Here is a 16,541-nt window from a genome sequence, read left to right as displayed (position 1 = left end):
AACTTGTGCTCAGATAGTGTTTTGATAGATATTTCTCTGAATGCCAGGAACCAATAAAAGAGAGAAAAGGAGAACAAAAGAAAAAATATCTCCTGTCTCTGTGCATTGGCTCTGTGTTATGGCACTCCTTTAACACTTAGCCAGGACATTTGCAACTCTGCCTTAGGTTTCACTCCCTGCTTATATTGTGCTTAGAGATCATCTAGAGTGAAAGCTTAAGTTTTTCTTAGGTCTTTCCTGAGCGTAGGTCCTCCCCTGGGCATATACCTGGCTTTTTATTTTTTATTTATTTTTTTTTTTAAAGATTTTATTTATTTTATTTGAGAGAGAGAGAATGAGAGACAGAGAGCATGAGAGGGAGGAGGGTCAGAGGGAGAAGCAGACTCCCTGCCGAGCAGGGAGCCCGATGCGGGACTCGATCCCGGGACTCCAGGATCATGACCTGAGCCGAAGGCAGTCGCTTAACCAACTGAGCCACCCAGGCGCCCCTATACCTGGCTTTTTAAATTCCTTAGTATACATGAGCATTTTTCTATGCCCTATTTTTTCCAAAAAGCTCCACTGCTTTTCCTCCCAGGCTTTTGGCATCTTATCCATATGCCTCACCTTCAGTCTTTTGCCCCTGGCAACTGTGGTTTGTTCATTTACTTTACATTGTTTTTTCACAATGCCTACAGCTCGACTGTCCTGTGTCTTTTCCAGGTTAGGTAAAACAAAGATAAATGCCTTGCATCAGTCCTTCAGGTGGTCCCCAGACAGGTTAGAACAGACAAACAATTCTTCGTGAACAAAATCTGCTCTGCTGTCCCTGGTACCAGGGACAAGGGTCCCACAGTGAACGTGGCTACCCTCTTAAAAAGTGCCATTGAGCCAGGGAGGCAGCTGGGTAAGGACAAGCAAAAGCACCACAGACCTTTTCTACCACTTTTAATTTGTATTTTTCTTGATTCAAAATTTATTTGGTTGTTGTAAACCTTGGATCATTTTCCAGAGTTCTGACAAATTTGGTTTTGACAGTTCCTTCTTAATTTTTTGATGTTTCTGCAGAGGGACAGGTGCTTAGAGTTTCCTACTCCACCATTTCATTGATGTCCAAAAAAATTTTTAATACGTTCTTTCACTGTTTTTTGGAGACACAATCCATTCCCTATTGAGTTACTTTTCACTTTCTGGATCCTCTACTCTGTTTTGTTAATCTGCTTGCCTATCCTTACACTAATATCACACTGTCTTGATTATTGTAGCTTTATGATAAGGCTTGAAATCAGGCAGTGCATGTTTGTTTGGATTGTGTTTAATCTGTAGACTAATCGACATTAACAATATTGAATCTTTCTTTACATGTCTGTGGTATATTTACTTTTTAGGTATTCTTTAATTTTCCTTGGTGATGAAAAAATTTACATTTCAGTGTACCAGTTTTATTATTTTTTGTAGTAACTTTTTATAGATTCTTCAGGATTTCCTATATGCCATTTTTGAAAAGAGACAGTTTTACTTTTCTCTCTCCATTCCCTCTATTAGTTGTTTACTTTGCCTGTTCTGGATAGGACCTCCAGTACAATATTCAGTAGAAGCAGGGAGAGCAAAGTGATGAGATTAGTCATTTATGCCTTGTTCCGCTTATTAGAAGGAAAGCATTCAGTTTTTTACCATTAAATGTGATGGCAGTTCAATGGTTCTCAATAGGTGGGGAAACTATGCCCATAGAGGACAATTGGCAATGTCTGGAAACATTATTGGTTGTTATGATTGGGGGCTGTTATTGGCATCTACTGGTAGAGGCCAGAGATGCTGCTAAACATCCCACAATGCACAGTACCCCCACCCACCTAGTCTGCATGACAAAGAATCATCCAGGCCAAAATGTCAGTAGTGCTGCTGCTGAGAAACTCTGTGTTAGTTGTGGGTTTTATGTGCTGCCTTTTATCAGATTAAAGAAGTTAGCTTTTATTCCTAGTTTGGTGAGAGTTTTAATCAAAAATGACTACTAAAATTCTGCATCTACAGAGGTGATTATATAGTATTTTTTCTTTTATTGTATTTATAGAGGGAATTACTATCTTCATCCATTCAGGTTGCTATAAGAAAGTATCATAGACGGGGGGAAAAATTTATTTCTCAGTTTTGGAGGCTGGAAAATCCAAGATCAGAGTGCTGGCAGAGTCGGTGTCTGGTGAAGTCCCCCCTCCTGGTTCATAGACAGCTGGATCTGGATCTTGCATCAAAATCTGGATCATGGAAATGCACTTGACTTATTTGGGATTTGTGTGACTAAACTGGCTTAAAGAGTCTCACATTGGGAAATGTGGAAAATAATTTTTATGCCTTTGTTGATTATCTCATTACAATTGGGCTGGAAAATACTATACAATATGACTTCATTTTAGCTTGATTACATCTGCAAAGACCCTACTTCCAAATAAGGTCACATTCTGAGGTCATGAGGTGGACATGAATTTTGGGAGGACTAGTCAAACCAGTACACCATGCATGAGAAAAATTTTTTTAATTTAAATTTTTAGTTAACGTACAGTGCAATATTGGTTTCTGGAGTACTATTCAGTGATTCATCACATACAACACCCAGTGCTCATCACAACAGGTGCCCCCTTTTTTTTGAGGTGGGGGCAGAGGGAGAAAGAGAATCTTAAACAGGTTCCACGCCCAGCACAGAGCCTGATGCAAGGCTCAATCTCACAACCCTGAGATCATGACCTGAGCTAAAATCAAGAGTTGGACGTTAACAGACTGAGTCACCCAGGTGCCCCACAACAAGTGCCCTCTTTAATACCCATCACCCATCTAGACCATCCCCTACCCACCTCCTTCCGTCACCCCTTAGTTTGTTCTTTATCATTAAGATTCTCTTATGGTTTGTTTCCCTCTCTCCTTTTTCCCCCTTCCCATATGTTCATCTGTTTTCTTAAAATTCCATGTGAGTGAGATCATACGGTATTTGTCTTTCTTTGACTGACTTATTTCACTTAGTATAATATGCTCTAGCTCCATCCATGTCATTGCAAATGGCAAGATTTCATTCTTTTTGATGGCTGAGTAGTATTCCATTGGAGATAGATAGATAGATAGATGATAGATATAGATACACACACACACACACACACACACACACCACATCTTTATTCATTCTTCTGTTGATGGACATTTGGGCTCTCTCCATAGTTTGGCTATTGCATTCCCTCCGAATCTGTATTTTGGATCCTTTGGGTAAATACCTAGTAGAGCAATTGCTAGATCATAGGGTAGTTCTATTTTTAACTTTTTGAGGAACCTCTAGAGTGGCTACACCAAGAAAATTTTTTATTTATGCTTTCAAAAAAGATACCTTGAAAATATTTTCATTTTAATATCCTTTGGTCTAAATGCCAAATCTAAATAGTCCTATATGCAAATATTCAAATGTACTTTCTAAGATTCATATAGGATTTCCCAAAATTTTCAAAACAAGAAAATGTGGAAGAATATGGTATCACTGTTATTTTTTTCTAAGATTCATATAGGATTTCCCAAAGTTTTCAGAACAAGAAAATGTGGAAGAATATGATATCACTGTTATTTTTTTCTGATTTAAATTTATCAAAATAAAGCAAATGATCATGACATTAGAAAGTGTTTGGAGGAGGAGGTTTGTGAGATAGTCATCAAACTTTTGCATTCTAGTACATATGCCGGCTTGACTAGTACATAATCTCCTCACCCTCAAAAAGCCCACAGTTCTGTTGAGAAACAAATTACAATACGGCATGATGAGTGCAATAGTAGAATTGTACACAGGGCACAGAACAAAATAATTATCTATATTAAGTTCTAAAACTCTCTGTGTGTGTGTGTGTGTGTGTGTGTGTGTGTGTGTAAGACAGAGGCGTGGGGGGAGGGAGAAAGAGAGGGTGAGAGAGAGAGAGAAAAGAGTTAACTGATAGTTTTTAAAGGAAAAATAAGTAAATCAAAGTTGTTTATTCTGTATACACTAATGCAAAACTAATCACCCTCACGGTGTTGTAATATAGTTCCACCATATGTCCACAGTGTTGATTTATTTATTCCAAACTGTCAATTCTCTGACCAAGTATTCTCTTTTGGATCTGGAGGAGCTGCTAAAGGTAAAGCTCTCATATAGCTAATCAGGAAACTTCAGTGGGGAAATACTTAGAATATGTAGAATACGTAACAATACTTATAATAACTTGAAAAATTACAATACCATGAAACAAACATCAGCCTGATTAACTGCTGATTTTGTAACTGAAATAAATTGGTTCCCTTGGTTCTTACCCTGCCCTAAGGTGTTTTTTAGACAGGAGAAATTAGCTGTAATAATTTGCTGAAGAAGATGTGCTGTGCTGCTTTGGATTGTTTTTCTTTTTCTTCCCCCTCCCCACCTCTTGCTCCATTTACATTTATTTTTGATTAGGTAATACATTCAGGTAGTTCAAATTTTGATAGTTATAAAAGTCTATACAATTAAAAGTTTCCCACTCTTTGTGCCCAGCCACATAATTCTCCTTCCCAGAGGCATCCTGTGTTAACTTTTCTTGTTTTTCCTTTTAGAGCTATTTCATGCATATATAAGCATGGGCGCTTACAAACATACATGCACTTACTTATGTTTCCTTATTTTTACACATTTATTTATGTTTCCTTGTTTTTATACATTTTCTGTACTTTGCTTAAGATCATTCTATATTAGTACATAAAGAGCTATGGCTGTGTAGTATTATTCAATTGTATGGATATGCCATGATTTATTTAACCAATCCTCTATTGAGAAATACATAGCTTGTTTCCTGACTTTTGCTATTATATTTCTGCAATGAATAACCTTGTAATAGCTCATTTCAGATGTGTACTATCTGTAGGATAAATTTCTAGAAATGGAATTGCTAGGTTGGATGGTATGTGCCTTTGTCATTTTGATAGATACTGCCAAATTGTCCTCCATAGAGGTTGTACCAATTTACACTTACACTGGCAATAGATAAAAGTGCTTGTTTCCCCAACACTCACCAACACATTGTGCTATCAAACATTATATCTTTGCTAATATGATAGGTGAAAAAATGATATCTCATTGTGGTTTTAATTTGCATTTATGTTCTGAGTAAGGTTGAACATCTTTTCATATATTTAAGACCCTGTGATATTTATAAAAAATAATTCCCTTTTTATGATGGTTGGTATGCTACTGGATTGATGGCACAATATCTTTTCTCCTTAACTTATACCTATAGGCATGTTTTTTTACATAAGAGAACAAAGGTAATTCCAAAGAGCACCTTTAGGTCAAAAAAACTCTAAGCCAGAACATTTTACGTGTTTTAAAAAATCACTAGCTTTTTACAATTAACTCATTTGACACTAACATATCATAGTTGACAAACAACTGGACCAACATCTCCTCATAATTTGAAATGATGTAAATTACTTATAAGAAATTTAAGTCAACATTTTGTTACTTCTTATTATATATTGTACTTAAAAAATTTTTATATCTTAAGAAAAATAGAATTATTCTTTACTTAGAAACTTACCAATGTGTTAGAATTTACAGAGAATTATTTAAAATTATGATATGTTCTCATTTGAAATACGTGTTTGCAGTTTCCTTTCTCAATGCCTAAGACACATTATAGGAAGGTTAGAAGTTCACTGTATATTTAAATGTGTTGGCTGATTCATAAGTGGCTCTGGACTCTTGCATCATACAACAAATTGTTCTCAGAGCTTTGTTTATGGCACTGTATATCACTTCTATTATAGCACTTATCAATGTCTGCCATGTATCATCATTAGTTATTTATGTGTCTGCCTTTCTCACTAGATTGTAAACTTCTAGAGGATATAATTTGCATTCCCCTTTTGCATTAGCTTATAGCTTTGCATAAACTCCATACGTATAAAATGTTTGTTGAATTGAATTGAATCACATTTACATTGGGGTTCTAAGGTTAAATTTTTAAAAACACTTTTCTACATATTTTTTATTTCATTTTTATGTAATGTCTTATTCTAATGCTGCTCAAGTTTCCTTTCTGCTAATATTATTGACTTTGTATTGAAAAGAATTACCAAAGTGCTTCTCTAATAATAGCATTGAAGAGGTAGATTTTTTTATTGTACATATTTCCTTACTCTTCTTCATTTTCTTCCATCAAAGTCCAACTTTAATTCTAACCACAGGCAGTTCTAAATATTTACTGGACAGTGGTGGGTAGATTGGACATTGTGGTAAGGTATATGCATTGATTGATCTCGCTAAGATTCTCAATTTATGTAGGCAATTTGAAATGTGAAATTAAAGTTATGGTCATTACTAATATTAAGTAATTTAGAAGATTCTATAACAGAGTGAACAACTTTTCAAATGGCTCTTTTTAACTTAAATTTTTATTAAAATAATTGTGGATTCACATGCAGTTCTAAGAAATAATATAGAGAGATCCTTTGTACACTTTACCTATTTCTTCCCAGTGGTGATACCTTGCAAAACTATTGTATAATATCACAACCAGGATGTTAATATTAACACGAAATTATTATTTTTATTATTTCACCATATTTACTTGTGTTCATTTGTGTGTGTGTTTTATTTTGTACAATTTTATTACATATATAGATTCATGTATCCTCCACCACAGTTAAAATACTGCACAGTTCCAACACCACAAGGATATCTGTATTGTGCTTTTATAACCACACACACCCCCATGCCCCACCCCCACTACCCTAACTCATGGCAACCCATAATCTGTTCTCTATTTCTAAAATTTTGTCCTTTCAAAAATGTTATATAAATGCAATAATATAGTATGTAACTTTATGTGATTAGCATTTTGATCAGCATAATTCCCTGGAGCTATATATCCAAGTTCTTCTGATTATCAATAATTTATTCCTTTTTATTGCTGAGTAATATTCCATGTTATGTATGTACCACAGTTTGTTGAATCATTCACATATTGAGAGAAATCTGGGTTGATTCCAGTTTGGGGCTATTACAAATAAAGCTGCTATGAATATTACTCTACAGGTTTTTGTGTAAACAGAAATTTTCATTTCTTGGGCTAAATGACCAGGGGTATAATTGCTGGGTCATATGGTAGTTGCATATTTGCTTTTCTAAGATATTGTCAAACTGTCACAGAGTAGCATTCTCTCTTTTTTAAAGATTTTATTTATTCATTTGACAGAGAGAGAGAGCACAAGCAGGGAGAGCGGCAGGCAGAAGGAGAAGCAGGCTTCCCGCCGAGCAGGGAGCCTGATGTGGGACTCGATCCCAGTACTCTGGGATCATGACCTGAGCCCAAGGCAGACGCTTAACCGACTGAGCCTCCCAGGCGCCCCCAGAGTAGCATTCTTATCCTGTATGAGTGATCCAGTTTCTCCTCACCCTCACTGGCATATGCTGTTCTCACTATTTTTTATTTTAGCTGTTCTTATAGGTGTGTAGTGACAGCTTAATTTGGTTTCAGTTTGTGATTCTCTAATGGCTAATGATGTTGAACATCTTTTGATGTGCTTGGTTGCCATCTTTATATCCTCTTCAGTGAAATGGCTCTTCATTGTGTTTTGCCCATTTTCTAATTGGACTGTTTGTTTCTTCTTTTTACTATTGAGTTTTTGAGTTTTTTATATATTCTAGATTCCAGTCCTTTGTTGGATATGTGGTTTGTAAATATTTTTTTTTCCAATCTGTAGCTTGTCTCTTCATCTTGTAAACAGGATCTTTTGCAGAGCAAAAGATTTAAAATTTGATGAAGTCCAATTATTCAATATCTTCTTTTTATGAGTTGTGCTTATGGTGTTATCTAAGAACTCTTCACCTAGCCCTAGATACTAAAGATTTTTTGAAAGTTTTATAGTTTCATTTCTAACATTTAAGTCCATGATCCATTTTTAATTTCCCCAGTACAATTTGTTGAAAAGGCTATCTTTTCTCCATTGAAGTGCTTTTTATACTTTCATAACAAAAAATCACCTGGGTTTATTTGTGTGAATCTATTCCTTAGTTTTTACTCTGTTCAATTGATCTAGAGGTCTATTTTTTCACCAATAACATACTGTTAGCTATATAGTAAGCCTTACAATTAAGCAGACTGATTCCTCCCACTTTATTCTTTTTTCTCAAGGTAGTTTTAGGTATTCTAGGGCCTGTGTTATATAAATTTTATAATTAGCTTATGTCTATAAATCCTTGCTGGAATTTTAATTGGAATTGAATCAAACCTACAGATCAATTTGGGAGAATGGCATATGTAGGATGTAGAGTCTTCCAATCCATGAGCATGGTATGGCACTCCATTATTTAGATTTTTTTCTACCCATAATAGTCTCTTTTGTGTTTTCCTTGTTTTGATGTCAGATGAAAGTGCATACATTAACATGGATTTCAAATTTTTAGGCTTGCTGAGAATGATAAAACTCATTAATACTCATTTACTATTTATTTATTCATTCATTCATTCACTCATTCACAATGCAGATATATTTATCTTGCTCCTTGTAATTAAGAGATAATATATTTTTACAGTATTAATATTGATTTTAAAGGTTATAACCCTGTAAATAAAGGAGAAATTGACTGTACTAAAGAAAGGACATTAATATAGACTAAGGAAGTTTTGTAATGATATTTACTGTAAAGATTTTTATCTCTGGTACAAAATAAATATGGGCTGAGGGAGGGATTACTGACTAAAGGAATAGGACTTATCAGAGGGAGGGTGTAATCTTTGAAAAATTTCTTATTTGGCAATTTTAACCCCAGAATCAAAAGAAATTGAGGGTATGGAGCGAGTCAACTCAGGAGGTATGAGTAAGTGATTATTTAGGAGAGAATAGAAATATGAGGGCTGTACTGGAGATTTCCTTTTATGGAGTAATGCAAACATTTAGGTAAGTTTGTAACTCTTCCTTGAAATAGGAGTAACTATTTTGCTTGAGTTTTCTTGAGTTAATTATTCATTCAACAAGTATTTATGGAGCCCTTACTACTTTCTCTGCATTTTGTCTGGACCTGTTGGTATATAGATGTTATAAAAACAATATCCAAAGACCCAGCAGTCACTGGCTCCCTTCTCAGTACCTGCTCCCAGTGGTCCTGAGGGCATGTGGGCCAGGGGCAGCCCCAAAGAATAGGAGGCGGAGGGAGAGCAGGTGTGCAGGTCTGTGTCTTGGCTGTGTACTCGCTGAGAGAAATGGGTGGGGGAGAATGCAAGGATAGGCCCAGGAGCCATGGCGTCCAAAGAGAAACAAGCAGTGAAAAATCTCAATGTGGAAAATGCCCAGCAGGAAAACGAAAGAGAACAGGGCCCCATGCAGAATGTAAAGGAATCATGCAGTTGGAGAGGAGGGTGAAGGCCAGAAGCCTGGAGGAAATGTCAGGCTGGGGTGAATGAGACGGCTTGTCTCTAATTTTCAATGAGCCATACCTAACAGGCATATTGACCACATTGAAGTGGGAGATGATGTGGAGAAGTTCATAGGGCAGATGATGGGAATCAGTAGAAAGACTAAGGAGCAGCAAATGAGGCATCATAAGCACTTCCAAACTCCTGAACCTGATAATCATTATGGCTTTTGCCTTATACCTTGAATCCTAAGGTTTTCCCCAAGGTTAATAATGTGGCCTCTGCTCTACAAGACTGTAGTTTTATGATTTACTTTCTCTGTAATCTTTTTGGTATTTCCACTTAGAAGTTTGTAATTAAATATTGTTTTGTCTCAGTGTAAACCTTTCTGTCCAGTAGGGCAATTTCACCCAGTTTTAGGAAAAACTATTATTTTCATAATATGAAATTAATAAAGCAGTTTAAAAAGCAAAAAAAAGGTAGGATCCCTGAGTTCATGGAATTTATAATGTAATATATATAATATAGCAAAATAACAGCATCTATAGATTTTTTCCAGCAGATAAATGGTATGATAAATTTATTATTTGAATACATCTATTTACAGATATTAGTAGCCAGTACAAGAAGGAATACCAACCTTGTATATCAGTTTTCAAGTTACAGGGATATTTCTGATTTTACTGTTTTTTAAGGTTTTGGAATCTACGTATCTGAAGTTATTGATTTGATTGGCAAATGAATTATGGCTTAAATAGGTATTTTCTAAGCCATTAATACACAGCATTTTAAATATATTTGATGAATTGGCAATATATGTCAAAAAGAAAGGCATGGGGTGCTTGGGTGGCTCAGTCGATTAAGTGTCCGACTCTTGATTTCAGCTCAGATCATGATCTTGGAGTCCTGAGATCAAGCCCCATGTCAGGCTCCCTGCTCATCGGGCGTTCTACTTGAGATTTCTCTTCCTCTCTCTCTGCTCCTCCCCACTGTGCACGCTCTGTCTCTCTCTAAAAATAAATAAATCTTTTAATAAAAAAAAGGAAAGGCATATACAACCTTTGGTATGAGAAATCTGACATAAATAAGTGGCTGATAATGTTAAAAATATGAGTTGCCTTGTATTTTCCTCCTCTTTCATAAGAGATCAAGGAGTCTATAGGAGCCTGTGTAAAGTTCATATTAAAATAGATACCCTCCAGGGTCCCTGGGTGGCTCAGTTGGTTAAGTAGCTGCCTTTAGCTCAGTCGTGATCCTGGGGTCCTGGGACCAAGCCCCGCATCGGGCTCCCTGCTCAGCCGGGAGTTGGCTTCTCCCTCTCTCTCTCCCTCTGACCCCCATTCTCGTGCTCTCTCTCTCTCTCTCTCTCAAATAAATAAAATCTTTAATAAAATACATATCCTGGAAAGCAAAATAAGTATGCTTCCTGACATGTGACAGTTGAAACCCACTATAAAATGTTTTAGATTGAATGACATGTTAATAGGAATATTGGGAATGATTATATATTTGAAATCATTGATTCCTTTGTACATTTCATTTGTTAGAGCACAACTGTTTATTTTTCACTATTTTTTATTTTTAAAAAATATCTTACATATTGGGGCACCTGGGTGGCTCATTCGGTTAAGCGTCTGCCTTCGGCTAAGGTCATGATCCCAGGGTCCTGGGATTGAGGCCCACATCAGGCTCCCTGCTCAGCAGGGAGCCTGCTTCTCCCTCTCCTCCCCACTTGTGCCCTCTATCGCTATCTCTATTTCTCTCTCAAATAGAGCAATAACTTTTTAAAAAAAAATTCAAAAAAATATTTTATTTTATTTTAGAGAGAGAGAACATGAGAGCATGGGAGTGGGGAGGGCAGAGGGAGAGGGAGAGAATCTCAAGCAGACTGTGCTGAGTGGCAGAGCTGGGGGGGGAGGGAGGGAGGGGGTTAATCTCATCACCTTGAGATTATGACTTGAGCTGAAACCAAGAGTCAGATACTTACCTGACTGAGCCACCTAGGCACCCCAAAATATAGTTTTTTCAAACAAATTAATGCAATGTGATTTGTTTCAACCTTTATTTTTAAGATTTTATTTATTTGAGAGAGAGAGTGAGTGAAAGAGAGAGCACAAGTGGGGGGAGGTGCAGAGGGAGAGGGAGAAGTAGACTCCCCACCAAGCAGGGAGCCTGATGCCGGGCTCAATCCCAGGACCCTGGGATCATGACCTGAGCTGAAGGCAGATGTTTAACTGACTGAGCCACCCAGGCACCCCATGAATCTTTCTTTTTTTAAATAAAGATTTTATTTATTTATTTGAAAGAGAAAGAGAGAGGGATCATAAGCGGGGGGGTGGGCAGAGGGAGAGGGGCAGTTAGACTCCCCACTGAACAGGGAGCCTGATGCAGGGCTTGATCCCAGGACCCTGAGATCATGACCTGAGCTGAAGTCAGAAACTTAACAGACTGAGCCACCCAGGCACCCCTATTTGTTTGAATCTTGATTGGAGAAAAACAGTGTGTTTATTTTAGGAAAGTGTAGGAATACTCTGGGTTATGAGACATAGATATCCAGTTTACCCCAAGATATGGGTGGGTTGGTTACTTTAGAATGGAACTATAGAGCATTCAAGAAGTGAGGCAGCAAAGAGAAGATAACTTGTTTTTGAGCTTCAAGATTCTATATTATCTATTTGTATATATTTTGTTCTTTTTTTCTCGTCCTCATACTTTTTGTTCCCTCTTAATATTGGCTTGCATATGGCCGACATAGCCTTTGAGGCCATTCTCTATCATGACCTCTTGGCTTCATTCCCATTGCTACCTAGGTTAATCTCTTGCTGTTTTGTAGTTCAAATTCATGGGAGGAAATCTAATCAATCTGTTTGGTATGTTTATTTTTTCATGCTGGCCCCCTCCTAGTCTACTGGCCAGCCAAAGGATTGATTGTTTTTGAGTTACCTTGCTCCTTCCTATTCTATAATTACCTATAATCATGCATGAGAATTCTGGATCATGTAGTATAAAACATGACTGCCTGTGGCTGCCCTTGTGTAGGGACATTGGTCAGGACCATTTCACTTAGCAAGGACTTGCGTTGTCACTATGATTAATAATAATAAAGGAAAGTTTATGAAAATATGATACCTCCAGATAGGTTTATTTAGGCCTAAAAGACAGTTTTTAGGAAGAATATCTATACCGTATTATAGTTATCTGGGGTATAATGTTGATTCGGAGTTGTCTTAGTTCTTGTTTTTAGAAAGTGGCTGATACCCTAAAGTTTACATTGCACATATTTCTCTTAGAAAAATGGACAAAATTTCAGATCTTCCTCTTACGATATTTATGTATATTGTATAAATATAACAAAATGTAAATCGTTTGGATACTCTCTACCATTAGTTCATTATCTAATTTGAACCTCATTAACTTTACAGAGATAACTAATTGGTTTGGCTTATCTATTCAGGCCTGTGTCAACATTTGTGTAGACTGAGCCAAGAATACAAATGCAACTGTTCATACCATATGTGTAAAACTTAAAAAAATTTTAAACCAAGTTAACAAACTACTAAGTAAAATAATGTTGTAGTCCCACATTTTGACATATGCCTTTATAATGAGCTGGAAGGTTAGGTTTCAAGTTTAGAATTCTCAAACTCCTCACAGTGTAACACTGGAATATGATTGCCCTGGGAAATCTGACTCCTAGTCCTTGGCTGGCCTCCTCTATTCAATACCTGACTCTGTCTTGCCTGAGGGACTTCATTGTAATGTTATGTTTCCTTCCAGCCTATGTGTACAAGCTCTGTCCATGGTCCCTATCACCAGCTTCCTTTGACAATCCAGTAGGCACATAGATAGCAAGATCCTCCCTCCAGAACAGCACTTCAAAATGGGTTCCAAGAGAGAATTAAGCCATAATACCCCAAGGCATTCATTGGATAAAAATAATAAAATGTTACCAGTCTTGTACCATACTTGAGAGAATGGGCAAAATGGTTACATGAATAATTTTCTTTAGGGCTTAAGAAAGGCTACTGGGCTGAGAAAGGCTGGTGGAGAGTAGACCTGAAGAAGAGTTCTGTATGGGCTCATGAAAGTGGCTTGGGGATATTTGGGCAGGGAATTTCAAGATCTTGGGTACTCAAATTATGATCTGGAAGGGGGAGGCACAGGCTTCTGGTGGTTCTTTCCCTTTGGCCCTGCAGAATCTTCTCTCCTAGAACTGGGAGCAGCTGAGGAATGGCTAGTGTGGGGTCTGCTAAATTATGGGGCCCTCTTTGCCCATATCAAAGTGTGGTACTTCATCCATTAATTGTTTTTCACATTTTACCTATTAGATGCTATGCTAATTTTTTTGGCTTGAAAATGTGTTTAGATGTAATCAGGCTTGGTTCCAATGAACATGGCAGAGTAGAGAATGCCAAAAATCCATCTTTCCACAAAAGCAGCAAATAAACTAGCAAATATTCTCAGAATCAACTTACTGGCATTCTGGAAACTAATAAAAAATTTACAGCAACCAGGCAAATGTTTAATCAAAGAAAAAGCAGTTACTTTTTTTTTCTTAAAGATTTTATTTATTTATTTAAGACAGAGAGAAAGAGAGAGAGAGCACATGAGAGGGGGGAGGGTCAGAGGCAGAAGCAGGCTCCCCACCGAGCAGGGAGCCCGATGTGGGACTCGATCCTGGGACTCCAGGATCATGACCTGAGCCGAAGGCAGTCACTTAACCAACTGAGCCACCCAGGCGCCCGCAGTTACTTTTTAAGAGAGCTTTGTGGCATTTTAACTTACCTAGTCTCCATTCCCTGTTCTCTAGTTTGGCAGAAGCTTTCAAGTGCCCTTATTCTTAAAGAATTGTGGTCATTTATTTTGACCAGTTTGGTGGCTCCCTGAAGGACTAGCTCAAAAGACTTGCCCTTATTTTGCCTAACTCAGAACTCTCCCAAGGCTCATGTAGCTACTTGGCGGGCATTGTGGAAAACATAAAGGCAAATATATTAACCACTGCCTCCCATGGCAAGGAATAACAAACAAACAGTAAAGATCAACTGAAAATATTTGGGTATATAGGTATCTCTTTGAGACCCTGCTTTTAATTCTTTTGAGTACTCAGAAGTGAAATTGCTGGATCATATGGTAATTCTATTTTTAATTTTTGAGGAACTGTTTTCCATAGCAGCTACACCATTTTACATTTCCACCAACAGTGTTCAAGGGCTCCAATTTCTCCACATCCCCACCAACACATATTAGTTTTTTCATAGTAGTCATCCTAATTGGTGTGAGGTGCTGTCTTGTGGTTTTTAATTTGCATTTGCCTAATGATCAGTGATGTTGAAAATCTTTTCGTGTACTTCTGGGCCATTTCTATATCTCCTTTGGAGAAATATCTATTCAAATCTTTTGTCTTATTGTAATCACGTTGTTGTTGAGTTGTAGAAGTTCTTTATATATTCTGAATATTAATCTCTTATCAGATTTGATTTGTATGTATTTTGGTTGCCTTTTCACTTTGTTGATTGTGTCCTTTAATTCACAGAAGCTTTTACATTTGATATAGTCCAATTTATCTCTTTTTACTTTTGTTGCCTGTGCTTTTGGTGTCCTGTCCAAGAAATCATTGCTAAATCCAATGTAATTCATGAAGATTTTCTTTCATGTTTTTTTCTAAGAGTTTTTAGGGTTTTAGCTCATATGTTTAGGTCTTTGGCCCATTTTGAGGTTGTTTTTATTTTTTAAAATATAATGTAGCGTTCATCAAGAAAGATTAAAAGGAAGGATGGAAATGGTAGAGTGGGAAAGATTTAACCTACTATATATAGCTAATTGGACAAGTAAAATGGGTAAATAAAATATTTAACACAACTGGAGGAATTCCTATTTATTAGTAAAATACGCTTTTATAGAGATTGAAAGCTATTCCAAAAATGTCTGGCCATTTTTATTGCATTATAATCTGTAATTAAATTTTAATTATTGTTCTTTTATTATGATATGTAGAAGCTAAGCTATTTCCTGTGAGCAAATGGATTGATGAGTTTTGCACAAGTATGGAACATCATTGAGTCTTTCACAGGATTTGTGGTTCTTTGACTCTGAATAAGATAGTATGTATAAACTCTTTCCCAACTAGTACCTAGTTCTGCTATATTTCTCTTTCTTCCAAGCCCAACTCTTTTTTTATTTTTTATTTTATTTTCTTTTTATTAACATATAATGTATTATTTGTTTCAGGGGTACAGTTCTGTGATTCATCAGTCTTACACAATTCACAGCACTCACCATAGCACATACCCTCCCCAATGTCCATCACCTAGCCACCCCATCCCTCCCACCCTCCTCCCCTCCAGCAACCCTCAGTTTGTCTCCCATGAATAAGAGTCTCTTATGGTTTATCTCCCTCTCTGGTTTCGTCTTGTTTCATTTTTCCCTCCCTTCCCCTATGATCCTCTGCCTTGTTTCTCAAATTCCACAGTGAGATCATATGATAATTGTCTTTCTCTGATTGACTTATTTCTCTTAGCATAATACCCTCTAGTTCCATCCACGTTGTTGGCAAATGGCAAGATTTCAACTTTTTGATGGCTGCGTAATATTCCTTTATATATATATGCCACATCTTCTTTATCCATTTATCTGTTGATGGACATCTTGGCTCTTTCCATAGTTTGGCTGTTGTGGACATTGCTGCTATAAACATTGGGGTGCATGTGCCCCTTCAGATCACTACATTTGTATCTTTGAGATAAATACCCAGTAGTGCAATTGCTGGGTCATAGGGTAGCTCAATTTTCAATTTTTTGAGGAACCTCCATACTGTTTTCCAGAGTGGCTTCACCGGCTTGCATTCCCACCAATAGTGTAGGAGGGTTCCCCTTTCTCCGCATCCTCACCAACATTGTCATTTCCTGACTTGTTAATTTTAGTCATTCTGACTGGTGTGAGGTGATATCTCATTGTGGTTTTGATTTGTATTTCCCTGATGCTGAGTTATGTGGAGCACTTTTTCCTGTGTCTGTTGGCCATTTGGATGTCATCTTTGCAGAAATGTCTGTTCATGTCTTCTGCCCATTTCTTGACTGGATTATTTGTTCTTTGGGTGTTGAGTTTGACAAGTTCTTACAGATTTTGGATACTAGCCCTTTATCTGATATGTTATTTGCAAACATCTTCTCCCAT

General features: G+C 37.0%; 1 protein-coding gene and 1 pseudogene across 2 annotated transcripts in view; both read left to right on the top strand.

Annotated features, from left to right (window-relative positions):
* The window catches only part of COL4A5 (collagen type IV alpha 5 chain), a 231,544-nt gene that overhangs the window by 36,279 nt on the left and 178,724 nt on the right, over positions 1-16,541 (top strand). The gene's annotated exons all lie outside the window — the stretch shown is intronic.
* Positions 9,253-9,613, top strand: LOC110570540 (annotated as a pseudogene).

Source organism: Neomonachus schauinslandi, chromosome X (genome assembly GCF_002201575.2).
Source record: "Neomonachus schauinslandi chromosome X, ASM220157v2, whole genome shotgun sequence".
Taxonomy (NCBI): domain Eukaryota; kingdom Metazoa; phylum Chordata; class Mammalia; order Carnivora; family Phocidae; genus Neomonachus; species Neomonachus schauinslandi.
The sequence above is the reverse complement of the archived record's forward strand: the minus strand, read 5'-3'. Positions and strand labels throughout refer to the sequence as shown.